This window comes from Rattus norvegicus, chromosome 14 (genome assembly GCF_036323735.1).
Source record: "Rattus norvegicus strain BN/NHsdMcwi chromosome 14, GRCr8, whole genome shotgun sequence".
Classification (NCBI taxonomy): domain Eukaryota; kingdom Metazoa; phylum Chordata; class Mammalia; order Rodentia; family Muridae; genus Rattus; species Rattus norvegicus.
In genome coordinates, this window is record NC_086032.1 from 66,507,548 (window position 1) to 66,523,412 (window position 15,865).

The following is a 15,865-nucleotide window of genomic DNA, read 5'->3' on the forward strand; positions in this document are numbered from 1 at the left end:
TTACATTCTCCAGTGAGCCACTTTAATCCCCTGAACAGGGAACAGCACACAGAATAGTCGGCTCCTGGTATTTTATCTATAAGAATCTCACCTTTATTAGTCAAAAGTCAGTTTTGTTATTGAAATACTGACTGTTCAAAGAAAAAAGTTGATTAACTTTGCTTTTAATTATTTGAATATTCATTTTTGTATAAATGCATATGTATACATATATATACACATACATAGTTATACAAGCACACATGTACACATATATAAATATGAGATATCTATTGAATAACATACTTAGAAATAACATACTTTAACTTAAACCAACTGGTACCAGTTCTTTATACAAGCTCTCATTTTCTTTTTCTCCTCAAGTGAAAGAAAGAGTGAATACAAACTCCAGGCTCCTTGCTCAAATTTTTTCCAGCTACATGTATACTGAGCCGTGAACAATCACCTCTCAGTATATGATGAGGGACACAGGAATATTTAACTTTCCACACTGTAACATAAGATGACATCATCCACATTTACATCAGTTACACATGTTGTTTCTCATAATATGTTAATATTTATCACTATATTAAACCTCTGAATCGCTCCCTACAAAATAGATTCAATAATTCTGTTAAACCAAAATCTTTGCAAAGTTTTTAATCAAGAAGTTGGTTTGCTAATTCTATTTAACTTCTGATTGATAAAAACAATACATAAGTAAGTTTTTTTTTGGTATGTTAAATAGCAGCTTTTAATTCTCTCGGGATTCTGATTCAATGGACTAATATGTCTTATTTAAGCACAAATAGAATAATTTCAATTTCTATACTAAGAATAATATGCACTGATATCATGCTAGTTACCTATTAGTATTTGTTCTCTGGATGTGGTGTCTTCAGAGTTACCACGTTATGATCAAGGGGTCTTGGTTTAAAGCTGAGTACCCAAGTAGAGAAACGCCATGGAGATATTTGGGGTACATCAACCTTCATAACACTGTAAGACATTAAGTAATTCTATCATTGGCAATTATATTATAGAAAGTTTACAATTGAAATTCTCAAGCTAAAGGCCCTTGGTGATGATTTAGGTTTTCAGTTTTAAATCAATTAAATTAGGTGATGGCACTAACACTTTAAATTTGAGCTTCAAAATTATGCTAATAAAATCATAAACCTAACTCTTCCTGATAGAGTCAATACATTTTGAGTTGATTTGAAGTGGCAACCCACTTCAATCAAGTTATAGCTATACATGTACTTGAGTCTTTCTATGGACCCAAAAAATAGATATACCTACATATTTATAAATACTGTGTGTGATGTAGAGTGATAGGAGATAAACTAGGATGCAATGAAGAAGTCTTGATTATGTCCAATGCCACTGTATATAAATAAACTAAGACCCAAATTCATTTGGTATAGATCAAACCTATTGTCATGAAATACATTTTAAATGATGTTAGTCCAATCCCACACTCTCAGTTTACATAGATAATGAATGAAATTATGAAGAGGTACATGAGTTGTCAAAAACCAAAACATTTGGGGGCAGAAAGAAGACCCAAGTCAAATACTACTGAGTGCTACAGATTGCTTTTCTAACCTTACCACAACCCATAAACATTCATGAAGAGATTTTCTAGTCTTGAATAGGTTCCTAAGACTTATTAAAACATCAGGGGGAAATATAAATGTATGATCTTGCAACAACCAGCTGACTCGTTCCAACCTAACTGTGGGATCCAAGCATGCTAAAACTTCTGACCCCATTACAGATTAGAAAAAAAAGCAAATGGTCATCTAAGCATCTTTCTAAATTCTGCAAATTTTAACCATCATTGCTTATATCCCATGATACTGAGTGATAAATCCATATAGAGTCCAGTGATGGTAAGACAGGAAAAATATGATAGCTGTAGCTCTGTAGCTGTGGCTTCCTACATAGACTTCTTCAGAATATGACAATGGCTAAGCAAAGATAGACCTAATCGGGCTTTATAATTACCAGCCAAGTTGTGGATCAAGGAAAATTAACACCATGAGATACCACATTCATTCTTTGTACCTGTAAATACTTAACAGCAGAGGAGTGCCCAGCATGGTGGCATATGCCTGGGCACTCAAGAGAAGATTCAGGCAAATTTCTCAGAGTTGAAGTTTAGCCTGGTCTACGTAGCAAGTTCTAGGATAGCCAGGGATACATAGAACAATCCTGTCTCAAAAACAAAAAACAAAACAAAACCAAACAAACAAAAAAAACAAAAAACGAAACAAACAAACAAACAAACAAAAAAACCCACAAAAAAAGCAGGCAATGGCTATGCCAATGCAGATTACAAATCATTCCCTGAGATAGTAACACAAATAAAATGGCTTGTAATACACCTAATCTGTGAGGGTCAGTCCTAGAGGCAAGTGTTGAGATGCTATTCTTCTCTTTTAAATCATTTTTCAATGTTGACAAAGTTAAACATAGTCAGTTTCAGTTACACATATTCAATTTCAATGCACTATTTAAGAATCAGAAGGTTGTGTAAAGAAAATTTAAAGTGAGTGATAGAGATTGGAGAGATGGCTCCGTGGCTGATAGCTACAACTGCTATTTCCAGAGGATCAGGCTTTATTCACAGCACACACCGAGTAACTGCCTGAAATTCTAAAATGTTTTTCTAACACTCAAGGGCACAGCATACATGAAGTTGGTACACAGATATACATATACATACACATATGTATATATCTTATAGGATGGGTATATTTCGAACTTTAGAATGTCATCAATATCATATTGTATTCTGGAAGCTGGATGCTTATTGTCCTCTGTTGAGTTTTGATTAAGATGATGGGACACCGAAAGTGAAAATTACGGAACGATTCCTTCAGAGAACATCACGTCATAGTAACAGAATCATTAACAAAGAAGATAAAAGAAATCAAATTCTGAACATAGACGTGAGCAGTGTTCCTTGCAGGCAGCATGGAGGTGGGGGATTTTTCAAAGAGCTCTGTGGGAGGGTTTTTTTGGAAAGGGGGGAAACAAACAGACAAACAAACAAATGTACTCCACAGCACCTTAAAGTGAAAGAACAATTTCTTCATTTGGAGAAGGAGGGAAGAGAATTCCAGTTTGAGCAAAGAGCTAAAGCTGGATTCCTAAACCCAGATGCTGGGTGGTTTACATGGATTAAAGGAAAGGAATCTTCTAGCACATCGAGCTGGAGATGATAAGGTTACCTAGCACTGGTTCCAGTTATACATAAAACCCTAATCCCTAAGAGTCATTGACTCCAATGTTCCAACTTTGAAGAAATAATAGAGGATAAAAAATAATTCATACAGATGATCAAGAGAATAGGTAAAAGTCTGTTCAGAACAGAGAAACTAAACGGTTTATACATGAGAGAGAATATAAAAGCACATAGAATTTTCTCCACACCCAAAAAAATCTTAGAGTTAGCTGTCAATTTCCAGTTTCTGAAGAAATTCCTAATTAATAACAATATCTGTGGCCTGCAGCACTTCTTCATTTCAAGGAAACATGGTTTTAAATATCTTACTTATGAGATAAGAAATGCGGAAGACACAGTTCATAGTTCTTATTATAACAGTTCTGTGGAAGAGAGGCTAAAAAATTCTGATAGATAAATCTGACATCTTTCAGGATCTTCTACTGTTCTGCAGAGCTTTGAAATTTTTCTATAAAAAAAGTAGAGAAAAAAATACCATGGTAAACCACTGCATATGCCTCAGCTAGTTTTAAAAATGACTTGTATTAGGACAAATGTTTTCAGCAATGGTGTCGTTCAGTATTTCTTGATTACCTACATCATGTATTCTGTATGATCTCCAGTATATTAGAATTAATAGAAGGTCACCTCTCACCTTAATGAACTCTTAGTTGAAACTGGAGACCAGATAAACAAATTGTAATATATCATGGCAAACCTACGCAAGCAAGATAGCCCATGCAGATTATAGCTAATTCCAAATGAATATTCAGAAGCATTCAAAGTTGGGCAAGGTAGAGTTTTTTTAAGCTTTCTTCATATTGATAAAGAGAAACCTATCAAATTTATATGCAAGGAAGGTGCTTAAGAAAGTACTATATATAAGGCAAGGGGTGACATAACATTGCCATAGAAGCACAGAGACCTGGTGTGCCATATGGGGTTCCTGGAACAACAACAAGAATGTGTGAAGAGTAGACACAGACTTATTTTTTCTTGGTTTTGATCATCCACAGTGTTTAGCACTGTTTTACACACATGCATGCACACACACACACATACACACACACACACACACACACCCAATAGAATGAACATAATTTGCTCCATGCACTATCACAATCCAAGATCTCCAATGCTACTTTCAAGTGTCCACAATAATCTCAAAATTGTGGATTATCTGATTATAATTTTGATGATTTATTTTTCTGATAGTAAGATTTCATAGCAAAATTCCTCACACATTAAATTTTGTGATACTTTAGAAAACTAGGAAGTAATTTGAGCTGAAATATCTAGCTGTGAGCTGCAGAATCCTGACTTTGATTTGGATGGGAAAGCAGTCTGTCTAGTTCTGTAATGGGAAAAGCATTTTAGATTTATAGCTATACTTTCACATATATGCATGGAGCACCTAATGTGTGGAGGGGAATTGAAGACAGCAGGATATTTCCATGTCCTTGAGAAGCTTTCAAATTGCTTAGAGAACAAATGGCTCATGAACAACTTTGGCAAGATGGAAAAATATCTTGCTGTACAAAAAAAGCAAACCTTCTAGAAAACTGCAAGAGGTCTGCCCTCTTTTGGTTTCTAGATTACTGAGTGAACGGGGTGCTTGAGTGAAAGTGGTGATATTTGAAACCTCAGGCCTTAAAAGATTAAACACTTTAACAGATAGATACTGGTGTGAAAGATAGAAATAGCAATTATAAATTCTTATGAAAGGCAGCATCCTAAGGTCTCTTTTGATAGACATATTGGCATGAACAATGAATAAGGTTGTGGACTAGTTAAATACCAGGTGTCTTCCCTGGACTTGGCAGTGTTTCGGGCTGATTTGCCTTGGAACTATGATCCCATTTTACTCATTTCCAGAGCACGTTCCCCATCCCATTCTCTAGGGAAGAGCTGTAGTATTTACTAGATGGTGAGGGTAGACATATAAAGTGAGTTTCCACCACTCCGTCCCTTGCAGCAGTAGAGAGCATCAGTGAAAACATACCCATGGATGAATAATTTGAAGTCATTGCTCATCGAAGGGAGATGTAGTGCACAGGAAATGTAGAGCATCTCAGTAAAGAGGATATTAGAAAGTATTAATAGGTTTGGAGTCTGGAGTGAGGACTTTTGAGGAGGGTTTAAGGAAGGAGTGCATTGGTCTGTAGTGTACTTTGGTAGGAAGACAGATGGAATCTCCTACAATTTGTCTTAATCTCATCCATGAGTAACAAAAAATGAACACAAGTGAAAGCTGTAATTAGTAGTGAAGAGATGGTTATTTGTTGGGTAAAAGAATATTCATTTTTCTGATCGAAAGATTCTGTTTATACCTCAGTTCATTTGCTTACATTTGAAAAGATATCCCACTTCCTGGGATCTTCTCCACAAACCCATTCCCCCTCCTTTGCCTCTATGAGGGTGCTTTCCCACCCACTCACCCACCTCCACCTCCCTCACAGCTCTAGCATCACCCTATGCTAGAGCATCAAGCCTCCATAGGACCAAGGGCCTCCCCACCCATTGATGCCAGATAAGGCCATCCTCTGCTACATAAGCGACTGGAGTCATGGGTCCCTCCACGTGCACTCTTTGGTTGGTGGTTTAGTCAGAGTAGTCTTGTAGTCTGGATTAGCCATGGAGCTAGATCGCTGGCCTCTGATATTCCTATCCTGTGTAGTGTCTATACGCCTCATGACAAGTGCAACATAAACTATGTCAGGCTAGCTCCTGCTGGATTCCAGGGCTGCTTGTCTATATCAAAGACTATAAGAAAAAAGTGGAGGCAGGGATGTCTGAAAGTTTGATTTTTTTTAAAGCCAATTCAATAATTCCATGCAAATAACTAAATTTCCTGATGAATTACAGTTCTTTTCTCTTAAAAATGGGGATGAGCATGCCTTGTCTCCAAGATATTGTAGAGAATGCAAAACAACAAGCAAAATACTGAGTGTTGTATCTCATCCCGGAACAGGAGTTTATGAGCACCTCTCTTCTATGTTTGAAAATATGACCTCTCCACATATCAGGGACAGGGCCAGTGGGTCTTAATCTTCAGATGTCTTTTTTTTTTATTAACTTGAGTATTTCTTATATACATTTCAAGTGTTATTCCCTTTCCCGGTTTCCGGGCAAACATCCCCCTCCCCCCTCCCCTTCCTTATGGGTGTTCCCCTCCCAACCCTCCCCCCATTGCCGCCCTCCCCCCATAGTCTAGTTCACTGGGGGTTCAGTCTTAGCAGGACCCAGGGCTTCCCCTTCCACTGGTGCTCTTACTAGGATATTCATTGCTACCTATGGGGTCAGAGTCCAGGGTCAGTCCATGTATAGTCTTTAGGTAGTGGCTTAGTCCCTGGAAGCTCTGGTTGCTTGACATTGTTGTACTTTTGGGGTCTCGAGCCCCTTCAAGCTCTTCCAGTTCTTTCTCTGATTCCTTCAACGGAGGACCTATTCTCAGTTCAGTGGTTTGCTGCTGGCATTCGCCTCTGTATTTGCTGTATTCTGGCTGTGTCTCTCAGGAGCGATCTACATCCGGCTCCTGTCAGTCTGCACTTCTTTGCTTCATCCATCTTGTCTAATTGGGTGGCTGTATATGTATGGGCCACATGTGGGGCAGGCTCTGAATGGGTGTTCCTTCAGTCTCTGTTTTAATCTTTGCCTCTCCCTTCCCTGCCAAGGGTATTCTTTTTCCTCATTTAAAGAAGGAGTGAAGCATTCACATTTTGATCATCCGTCTTGAGTTTCGTTTGTTCTAGGGATCTAGGGTAATTCAAGCATTTGGGCTAATAGCCACTTATCAATGAGTGCATACCATGTATGTCTTTCTGTGATTGGGTTAGCCCACTCAGGATGACGTTTTCCAGTTCCAACCATTTGCCTACGAATTTCATAAACTCGTTGTTTTTGATAGCTGAGTAATATTCCATTGTGTAGATGTACCACATTTTCTGTATCCATTCCTCTGTTGAAGGGCATCTGGATTCTTTCCAGTTTCTGGCTATTATAAATAAGGCTGCGATGAACATAGTGGAGCACGTGTCTCTTTTATATGTTGAGGCATCTTTTGGGTATATGCCCAAGAGAGGTATGGCTGGATCCTCAGGCAGTTCAATGTCCAATTTTCTGAGGAACCTCCAGACTGATTTCCAGAATGGTTTTACCAGTCTGCAATCCCACCAACAATGGAGGAGTGTTCCTCTTTCTCCACATCCTCGCCAGCATCTGCTGTCACCTGAGTTTTTGATCTTAGCCATTCTCACTGGTGTGAGGTGAAATCTCAGGGTTGTTTTGATTTGCATTTCCCTTATGACTAAAGATGTTGAACATTTCTTTAGGTGTTTCTCAGCCATTCGGCATTCCTCAGCTGTGAATTCTTTGTTTAGCTCTGAACCCCATTTTTTAATAGGGTTATTTGTTTCCCTGCGGTCTAACTTCTTGAGTTCCTTGTATATTTTGGCTATAAGGCCTCTATCTGTTGTAGGATTGGTAAAGATCTCTTCCCAATCTGTTGGTTGCCGTTTTGTCCTAACCACAGTGTCCTTTGCCTTACAGAAGCTTTGCAGTTTTATAAGATCCCATTTGTCGATTCTTGATCTTAGAGCATAAGCCATTGGTGTTTTGTTCAGGAAATTTTTTCCAGTGCCCATGTGTTCCAGATGCTTCCCTAGTTTTTCTTCTATTAGTTTGAGTGTGTCTGGTTTGATGTGGAGGTCCTTGATCCACTTGGACTTAAGATTTGTACAGGGTGATAAGCATGGATCGATCTGCATTCTTCTACATGTTGACCTCCAGTTGAACCAGCACCATTTGCTGGAAATGCTATCTTTTTTCCATTGGATGGTTTTGGCTCCTTTGTCAAAAATCAAGTGACCATAGGTGTGTGGGTTAATTTCTGGGTCTTCAATTCTATTCCATTGGTCTATTCAGATGTCTTCTAAGACAGCCTATGATATCACAAATTCCCACATTCTTTTCTGAGTTTCTGAATCATTGAGGTCATGGTGGTGTCTGAGTCTTTGAATTCCTGGTGGTGTCTTCATTGATATTGCTTGTCCAAAGACCACAATTTAACAGCCATTGAGTTATTCAAAGGATCTGAAAGACCAGACCATCTGAAATGCTAACAAGACCTCCAAGTATAGTGAAGTCCTTTATCTGTTGAACTTTATATGTAGTGGTCATATTTTTCTATATTAGTATATTGGTTTTTGTGGGTAATATAGCCTAACCCAACTTTTCAAGACAAAAGTGATTACCCACAATGCATAAATAACTACTACAGAAAATGTTTATGAATGCTTAAATTAGAATTCCACAAAATCCTCATATACCATGAAATACTTTTAAAGTTGGTTTTTAGTTACTTATATATAAAACAATTCTTACCTGGCATGTAGTACAAAAAATAAGAAATAGGACAGATTTGGTGAACATTAGCAGAACTATCCTTTGTTTATCCTGTAAACCTAATAATTCTTTAGCTCTTAGACCTTTTTCTATAACTTTAAATTCAATATTAGAACATCAATATTTCTGTATTAGATTACAAAGCCTTCATAAATATTTGATACTATATTATATTTTATAATACTTCAGCTTTATAGTTTTTTTTCAGTATTTGAAAAATTATATAATAAAATCTTCACAAACAATGGTGCTTATATATTTATTACTATATATTTTAGGTTAGAACCTTACAAGAATAATTTTTGGTGAGACAATATAAATTGCATTAACTGTCTTGATGTTTATATAAGGGATGTTTTTGGGGGGGAAGAGATTGCAGAATTTCACCTGTTTCATTGGCATATAGAGAGTTTTCAGTTGTTTGATCTCATTCTTTTATCAAAACAGCACTGAGGGATACTATCGGTGCAGTTGGTTAGGGGATATTTTGAAAGCAAGCACTAAAGATGATGTTGAGAAGCTCAGCATTATTGGCAACTGAGGATTTCAATATACTGCATCTTAGAGTTGGACTACTAATGCCGTTTACAGTGTATTTGGAAATTTAACTCTGAGCAGGCAACATTCTCATTGTAGCTTGAAGATGCCCTTCCCATTTTCCTTTCTTTTCTTTCTTTTTTTCTTTCTTTTTTTTTTTTTTTTGGTTCTTTTTTTCCGGAGCTGGGGACTGAACCCAGGGCCTTGCGCTTCCTAGGCAAGCACTCTACCACTGAGCTAAATCCCCAGCCCCTTTCCTTTCTTTTTAATTAGAATGTGTTTCTCTTGTGAAAGGGGCTCGGCTTTTTGTCAAACGTGAAGTGTAACCCATCAATCCTTGCAGTAAGAAAGGATTATATTATTCACTTTTAAAAATACAGCAAATTTTTGAACAAATAAATTTGCAAATTTGTACATCTCTAGAAAAATTAGTGTTGTGCAATTGTTGCTTTGCATATTCACATAAATATTTTCTAACCCTTAAAGAATGTGGGATGAAGCCAAGTGTGGCAGCGCATGAGTTCAAGGCCAGCCTGAGTTCCAAGAAAGCCAGGGCGACACAGAGAAACCATGAATCAAAAAAGAAAACAACAACAAGGACAAAATCAACAACAACAAACAAACACAACAAAAATAAAAAACAAACCAAATAAAAACAACAAAACAAACAAGCAATCAAAATGTGGAATGAGACAATATCTCTTTTTAACTTTATACCCATGTTGTTTGGTATGGAGTGTCACCCAAAGAAGGTTGTGCATCACGTCCACCACTGGGACATTTGCTTATTATGAGGTGTTTTGAATCAAGAGGGCTGTGACCTAATCACTGATCGGTAAGCTTTTGAGTTCATGACTTGATGATATTACTAAACGTTTATGGAGATGTGGTGGCTAGGCTGTGTTAAGGAAGGAGGACAGCAGACGCATGCCCTTGGAGGCTACTCCTTTCCTGTTCCCATTCTTTTCATAATCTCTACTCCTTGGCTTCTGAGTGGTGAGAACTGTCCTTTTTCACATGCTTGTGTCTTGCCATAGGCACTTAAATATATTGCCAGTAGACAATTAACTGAAACCTCTTAATCCACAACCCAAAGTCAACTTTTTCTCATTGAAGTCAACTCCTTCGGTGTATACCAGTAAGATGAAAGCCACACAAATATACCCAGGCTTATCTCAAGTAAGGGAATGAGATATCTGACTAATGTCACAAGTCTAGAATCAAGAATCATATGCATTTGGAGCAAGAAAATCCAAATGCTCACCCAAACTCTATGTTGTGGGTTAAGATAAACAAATGACTTATGCAGAGTCTTTGTGAATCTTTGAGAGTAATTGAATAAAGGGAGGACAACACTAAATTTAGAAAACATTAGCATGCTTAGTATGGATCCAGAGTAAATCATTAAAGCATTCTGAGCCTTGTTCATATTCATAAGCTACAGATCTTATCTCTATTATCTTAGCATGTTATCACCATAACACCATTTATTAGAGAGTTCTGAGCTCTGGCCATGAGTTTGAAATGAAAGATTTACCCCTGACTTGTTATGTAGCAAGTCCTCACTAATGCTTAGTGTTCTAGACCAAATTTTCTAACCATCACTTAAGTAATCCATCCTTTACACAGTTGTTGCTGGCAAAGTACTAAGCAGCATGAAAAAAAAATTGCCAAAAATATAACATGATTTTGGAGAGTTTGAGGATGTGTGTTGGCACTTAGAATCAGTTCTGCTATAGTTTAAAGGTCAGTAATTATCTTGTCTGTCTATTATCATACACAATGCACTTTGATCAAAGATACAAGTCAGTGGTTTAGTTTATATACTGCTCAGTGCCAGAACTGATATCAAACTGGAGCCTTTAGAAGTTGAAGCGTTTAGTTGTGACTTTTCTTACTGCCTTACTGTAGCATTTGTCACAAGGCAGAGACTTTTTTTTCTAAATCAGTGATGAGTGAAACTAAAGTACCCCAGTGTCACAGAATCAGGACAGGACATTTGAAATCGAGTTCCAGACTTGACCTCATACATACAATTCAAGACATGCAACTTCATAGTTCAGCCAATTAGAAGTTACGAATGTCCTGTCTGCAGAAAGTCTCTAATGAACAAACAAGAATATCAACAGTTTTGTAGCAGTGATGTAAACGGATGATGAGATTCTGGATGTAAACAAATTACAAGGGAAGATGATAAAATGATGAGAAGCCAGGCACACCTGAACGAGTACACAAATGATACATCTGTCCTTACTGTTCCCAGCATCTTGAACGCCTCTGGTTCACTGAAGGCAAAATTAGTACAGGCTTCTAAACATCACTTGACTGAAAACAGAAGATTAACTCCTTCCCACTCCTGCAAAGGTTTAAAGAGACCCAAAGGGAATCAGTCAGTTCATTGCCTCACAGTCATAGCAATTACAGAGCAAGCACTCTTTGAAAATGTACCTCATTAAAATATTACAAGCACAAGGTTTCAGACTAAAAGTTTAATGTTCACGCAGTCATCTGGCCTCGGTGTTGTTGTAGATCTCCCCTACAGTGAGTCAACAATAGACCTCACTAATATACAGCTTAACATTTTATAGAATTTACTCAAGAATAAGTGAAAAATCAGCTAAGAAATTCTGCAGCTGCAAAAAATCTTCGTAAGCCACAGGGATGACTTGCCTAGTATATTTCAAATACACAAATTTACCGGTAATGGGGACTCTTCCTGTCAATGGTTTTCTAAGACTGTTAGAGAAAAATTTCCACGATATGTGTGTCTTTATTCTATCCTAACTCAGAGGTGCCTGTATCTGCTGTAGGTGAAAGTTTAAACTCCAGTGTAGGTTTTTACAGAAGGTATGTCCCCTCTTTAAAGAAGTTTAAGCTTAGGAATGGAGGGCAGTGTGTGTCCAGTGGGTGTGGATATTCTGAGATCTTGAACCATGGCAGCCCTGCAATCAGTTCCCTGCTCTGAGAACTCACTCATTTTATTACAAACAGTATTAGTGGCAGCATTTCCTATGGCACCACGTTCTTCACTTTGTGTTGCAGAGTGAGTCACAGAAAGACGGCTGGTACAGGCAGCGTAACAGGAATTCTGAAATGCCATGTGTTATCTAGAAACAGTGACAGAGTGTCCAACTCTGAGGCACCAACAGTGATCTGAAGTAATCCCCAGGAATGAATGGGTTCTAGGGAACAAACTGAGAATCCCTGGCTCTCCTTTCCTTCTTGTACTTCTTAAGCCTTCCAAGTTTAAATTTAGGTAAGGTCTGTCTCCATAATTAACTATGGTAATAAAGAATGAAGATAGGTCTCATAAGGAGGGTTAAATTTATGCACACAGCCTTGATGTCTTCGGTCTACTTCTTTTCCTTACAGATGTTATTCAGGCATCCTTGGCACAGATCTTTAGTCCTAGCATTCAGGAGGCAGAGGCAGGCAGATCTCTAAGTTCAAAGCTGCAATAGTCTACAGATCAAGCTCCAGGGCAGCCAGGACTATTCAAAGATACCCGGTCTAAAATCATTATCATCATCATCATCATCATCATCATCATCATCATCATCATCTTGAAATAAACAAATGAGAGATTTCTAAACTTTCTAACATAGTAAGATCTGGCTATAAATTGCACTTGACCCTGTCCTCTGTCATCACAAACTAATCCCCAATGATCTCTTCATCTTTCAGAGGGCAAGAAAATTGGTGTTTCAAATTAATCAAATGCACTTACTTTTATGGTAGCAACTAAGCACTTCAAGGACAGTCACAACTGTGCTGCCCAAGGACAATAAACACTGTGAGCCTCAAGCTGCATAACAAATATCCATCATAACTTTCATCCAAACATTGAATTATAAGGAAAAGACTGTGCTTAACTTCAGCTACAGTGCATTTAAAAAATCAGAGGAATAGGTTTTTGCAGTAATCAGTATATGAATTATGACTATTAATAAGAATGACATCTGAGTAACTATATGAATTATCAAGTCATTTGTATTAAAATATTTTCTTTGATAATTTTATACATATATATAATATATTGTGATAAACCTTCCAGCTATCTCTCACCTGTTTACCATGCCTGACCTTCTCTTTGCTCCTTACAAGTTCTATTCCCAGATTGATGTATTTTGTGCGTGTGGTTGTTGTTTCCGTTTTGTAACTAAGCTTAACCAGGTCCATCTGTTTGTTGATTTTGGGCTGCTGTTCACTAGAGTCTGGTGGACTCCCTGGACAATAGTCAGCCAGAGGATATGATCCCCTTTCTCCCAGATTCTTCATTGCTTACCAATATCTCAGCACTGAGGGATGGAACTTTTAAGCAGCTCTCTCCTCTATGCCTGACATTGATGGACCCATTCTCATGCAGATCATGCACAATCAACCATGGCAAGTGTGAGCTTGTGACTAAAATTCCAGTGTCTTACAGAAGATAGCAGCTCTGAGCCTTTTTCTTCATCCTCCATCTCTGACATTCTGTCTCCCTCCTCCTACACAGTGTTTCCCTAGCCTTAGAGTAATGACACAAATGTCTTGCTGAGCAACCGTGAGCACCTGCAGCAGCTATGGCCTTTTGTATTCATGATTTTCTAATAAAGAAAGTAGCTTCTATGATTAAAACTAAGGAAGTGTATAGCTATGAGTAGAAACATTCATATTGAGAAGGCAGTTTGATACGATGTTGACTTAACTAAACAAGAGTGTAGAATTGATTCAAACCTTTCATTCCGGCACTCAGGAAGCAGAAACAGGTGGATCTCCAAGTTCCAACCCAACCCGGTTGACAGACTGAATTCCAAGAAAACAAAAACCAAACAAACAAAAAACAAAACCCCACCTCCGACAACCACAGATTAATCCTTCCTAGAGCTTATCACTTGCTAAGTCAAGGGTTACTGACTAATATTGACCGAATGTACCCTATTGGGTACAGATTCCCACTTAAGGAGCAGGCATCAAATTAAAGAACTATTGGTTACTCCCATAACAATTATTTATTCCATAAATGTGTACATCTTGCTTGTCAAGTTGGTATTATAAGTTTTTTCTTGATATTGCATTTTTAATGTGAGGAGTTTGTATTTATTACAAGTATTAAAAAAGATATATGTTATAATATTAGAACATATAGGAATATGTTTTAAAGCACTGGTCCATGAAATAAGTTGCTTCAAATATCAAAATATACATAGAAAGAATAAAAATCTTTAATATAGAATTCATATGCAAGTTCAAAAGTATTCAAAGTCACAAGAAGAACTTACTAATTCTCTTACATAAAACCACATATCTCTTCCTTTTTCGTCAGAATCTTTCTGATCCTTAATATTTTGTTAATTGACTTAAACCAATGCTTTCTAACAGATTTTAGTTCTTGGGGTTTTTGTGTGTTTGGTTTGGTGTTTGTTTGTTTGTTTGCCTGCTTTGAGGAAGCTCATTGCTAGATTTCTAGCATATCAATATTTATTGAGTCTTCAGAATCAGTTGATTTAATGAACACATATATCAGAGTATCAATGACTGTAGGCAGGTAGTAAGCATCTTTCAGAATGACATATGTCTGTGAGGAGCTATTCTCTGCTATGGTGAAGTCTTTTCTGGGGCATTGGCTCTATGCTGAGTACATATAAGAGAGGAATAAGAGCTAAAGCCATGTATCCAGATCCAGAATAACAAATACACCGAGAAAATTATCTATTGCTTTCCTGGGAGTGCCTAATTCTGTCAAAGTGTTTCTGAAAGTCATGTAACACTAACTAGGCCAACTGTGCCCACTTTCTGGATACTGGTTTAATGTTTCATATTGCGTAAGCATGATTATTATCATGATTACACTTGAGTCTTTATAAACTGCTTTAGGAATGTAAGTAAAGAGATATTCAGGACACTAAATTTAGGATGAAGGGCATGCAAAATCAGTCCATGAGTACAAGCTTCCATTCATGATTTTCTTCACTTCAGCCTAACTGTGTGAAGACCTAGCAAAGAGACATGAATGAATGAATAAATAAATAAATAAATAAATAAATAAATAAATATTCCTTTAGAAGTGCTCACTCCTTTTAGATACACTTTTTTTTTGTCAATCACTCTATGCTACTCTATTTGTGTATGCTTGCCATAAAGCCAGATGATTTTGATATTAAAAACAATACTGGCATACACTTCACTGAGCCTGGTGCTTTCAAAGCACTTATTATCTTATTTCATCCTTGTCTTGATTCAATGAAGTGCATAATCCCATTTTGTTCATCTGATATTAAGCTCTGTTCCTGATACCACAAGCCTGGGAATCAAGAACGTAGGCATAGGCACAGTGAGTCTTGCAGAACCCATCCATGGCAACAATTATTAGCTCTAGTAATAATTCTGTTTCTCTATATATGGTTCAAGATGGGACCAGAGATGTTGAAACAAGAATACCATACAATGATGAAGGTGACTAGGGGCAGAACAACTGACTCCAGGTTTTGGAATTTGGGGGAAGTTTCAGAAAGAGAGCTCTAGAATGCTTTTCAGAATGATTAGCAGCTATTCAGGTAGAAAAATTTGACACAAAAAAATAGGAAAGAAAATGTTATAACCAGTATCTCAGCAATTTACTTTCCCTACTTTCTAGGAAGTGGTAGCAATGTTTTCCTTATGGATACAATTTCCATGCTTTGGAACAAATTTTTAAATTATTTACGAACATCCATACCAGTCACTCTCTGA

General features: G+C 37.3%; 1 protein-coding gene across 7 annotated transcripts in view; it reads left to right on the top strand.

Annotated features, from left to right (window-relative positions):
* Positions 1–15,865, top strand: part of Kcnip4 (potassium voltage-gated channel interacting protein 4) — a 1,150,698-nt gene that overhangs the window by 914,251 nt on the left and 220,582 nt on the right.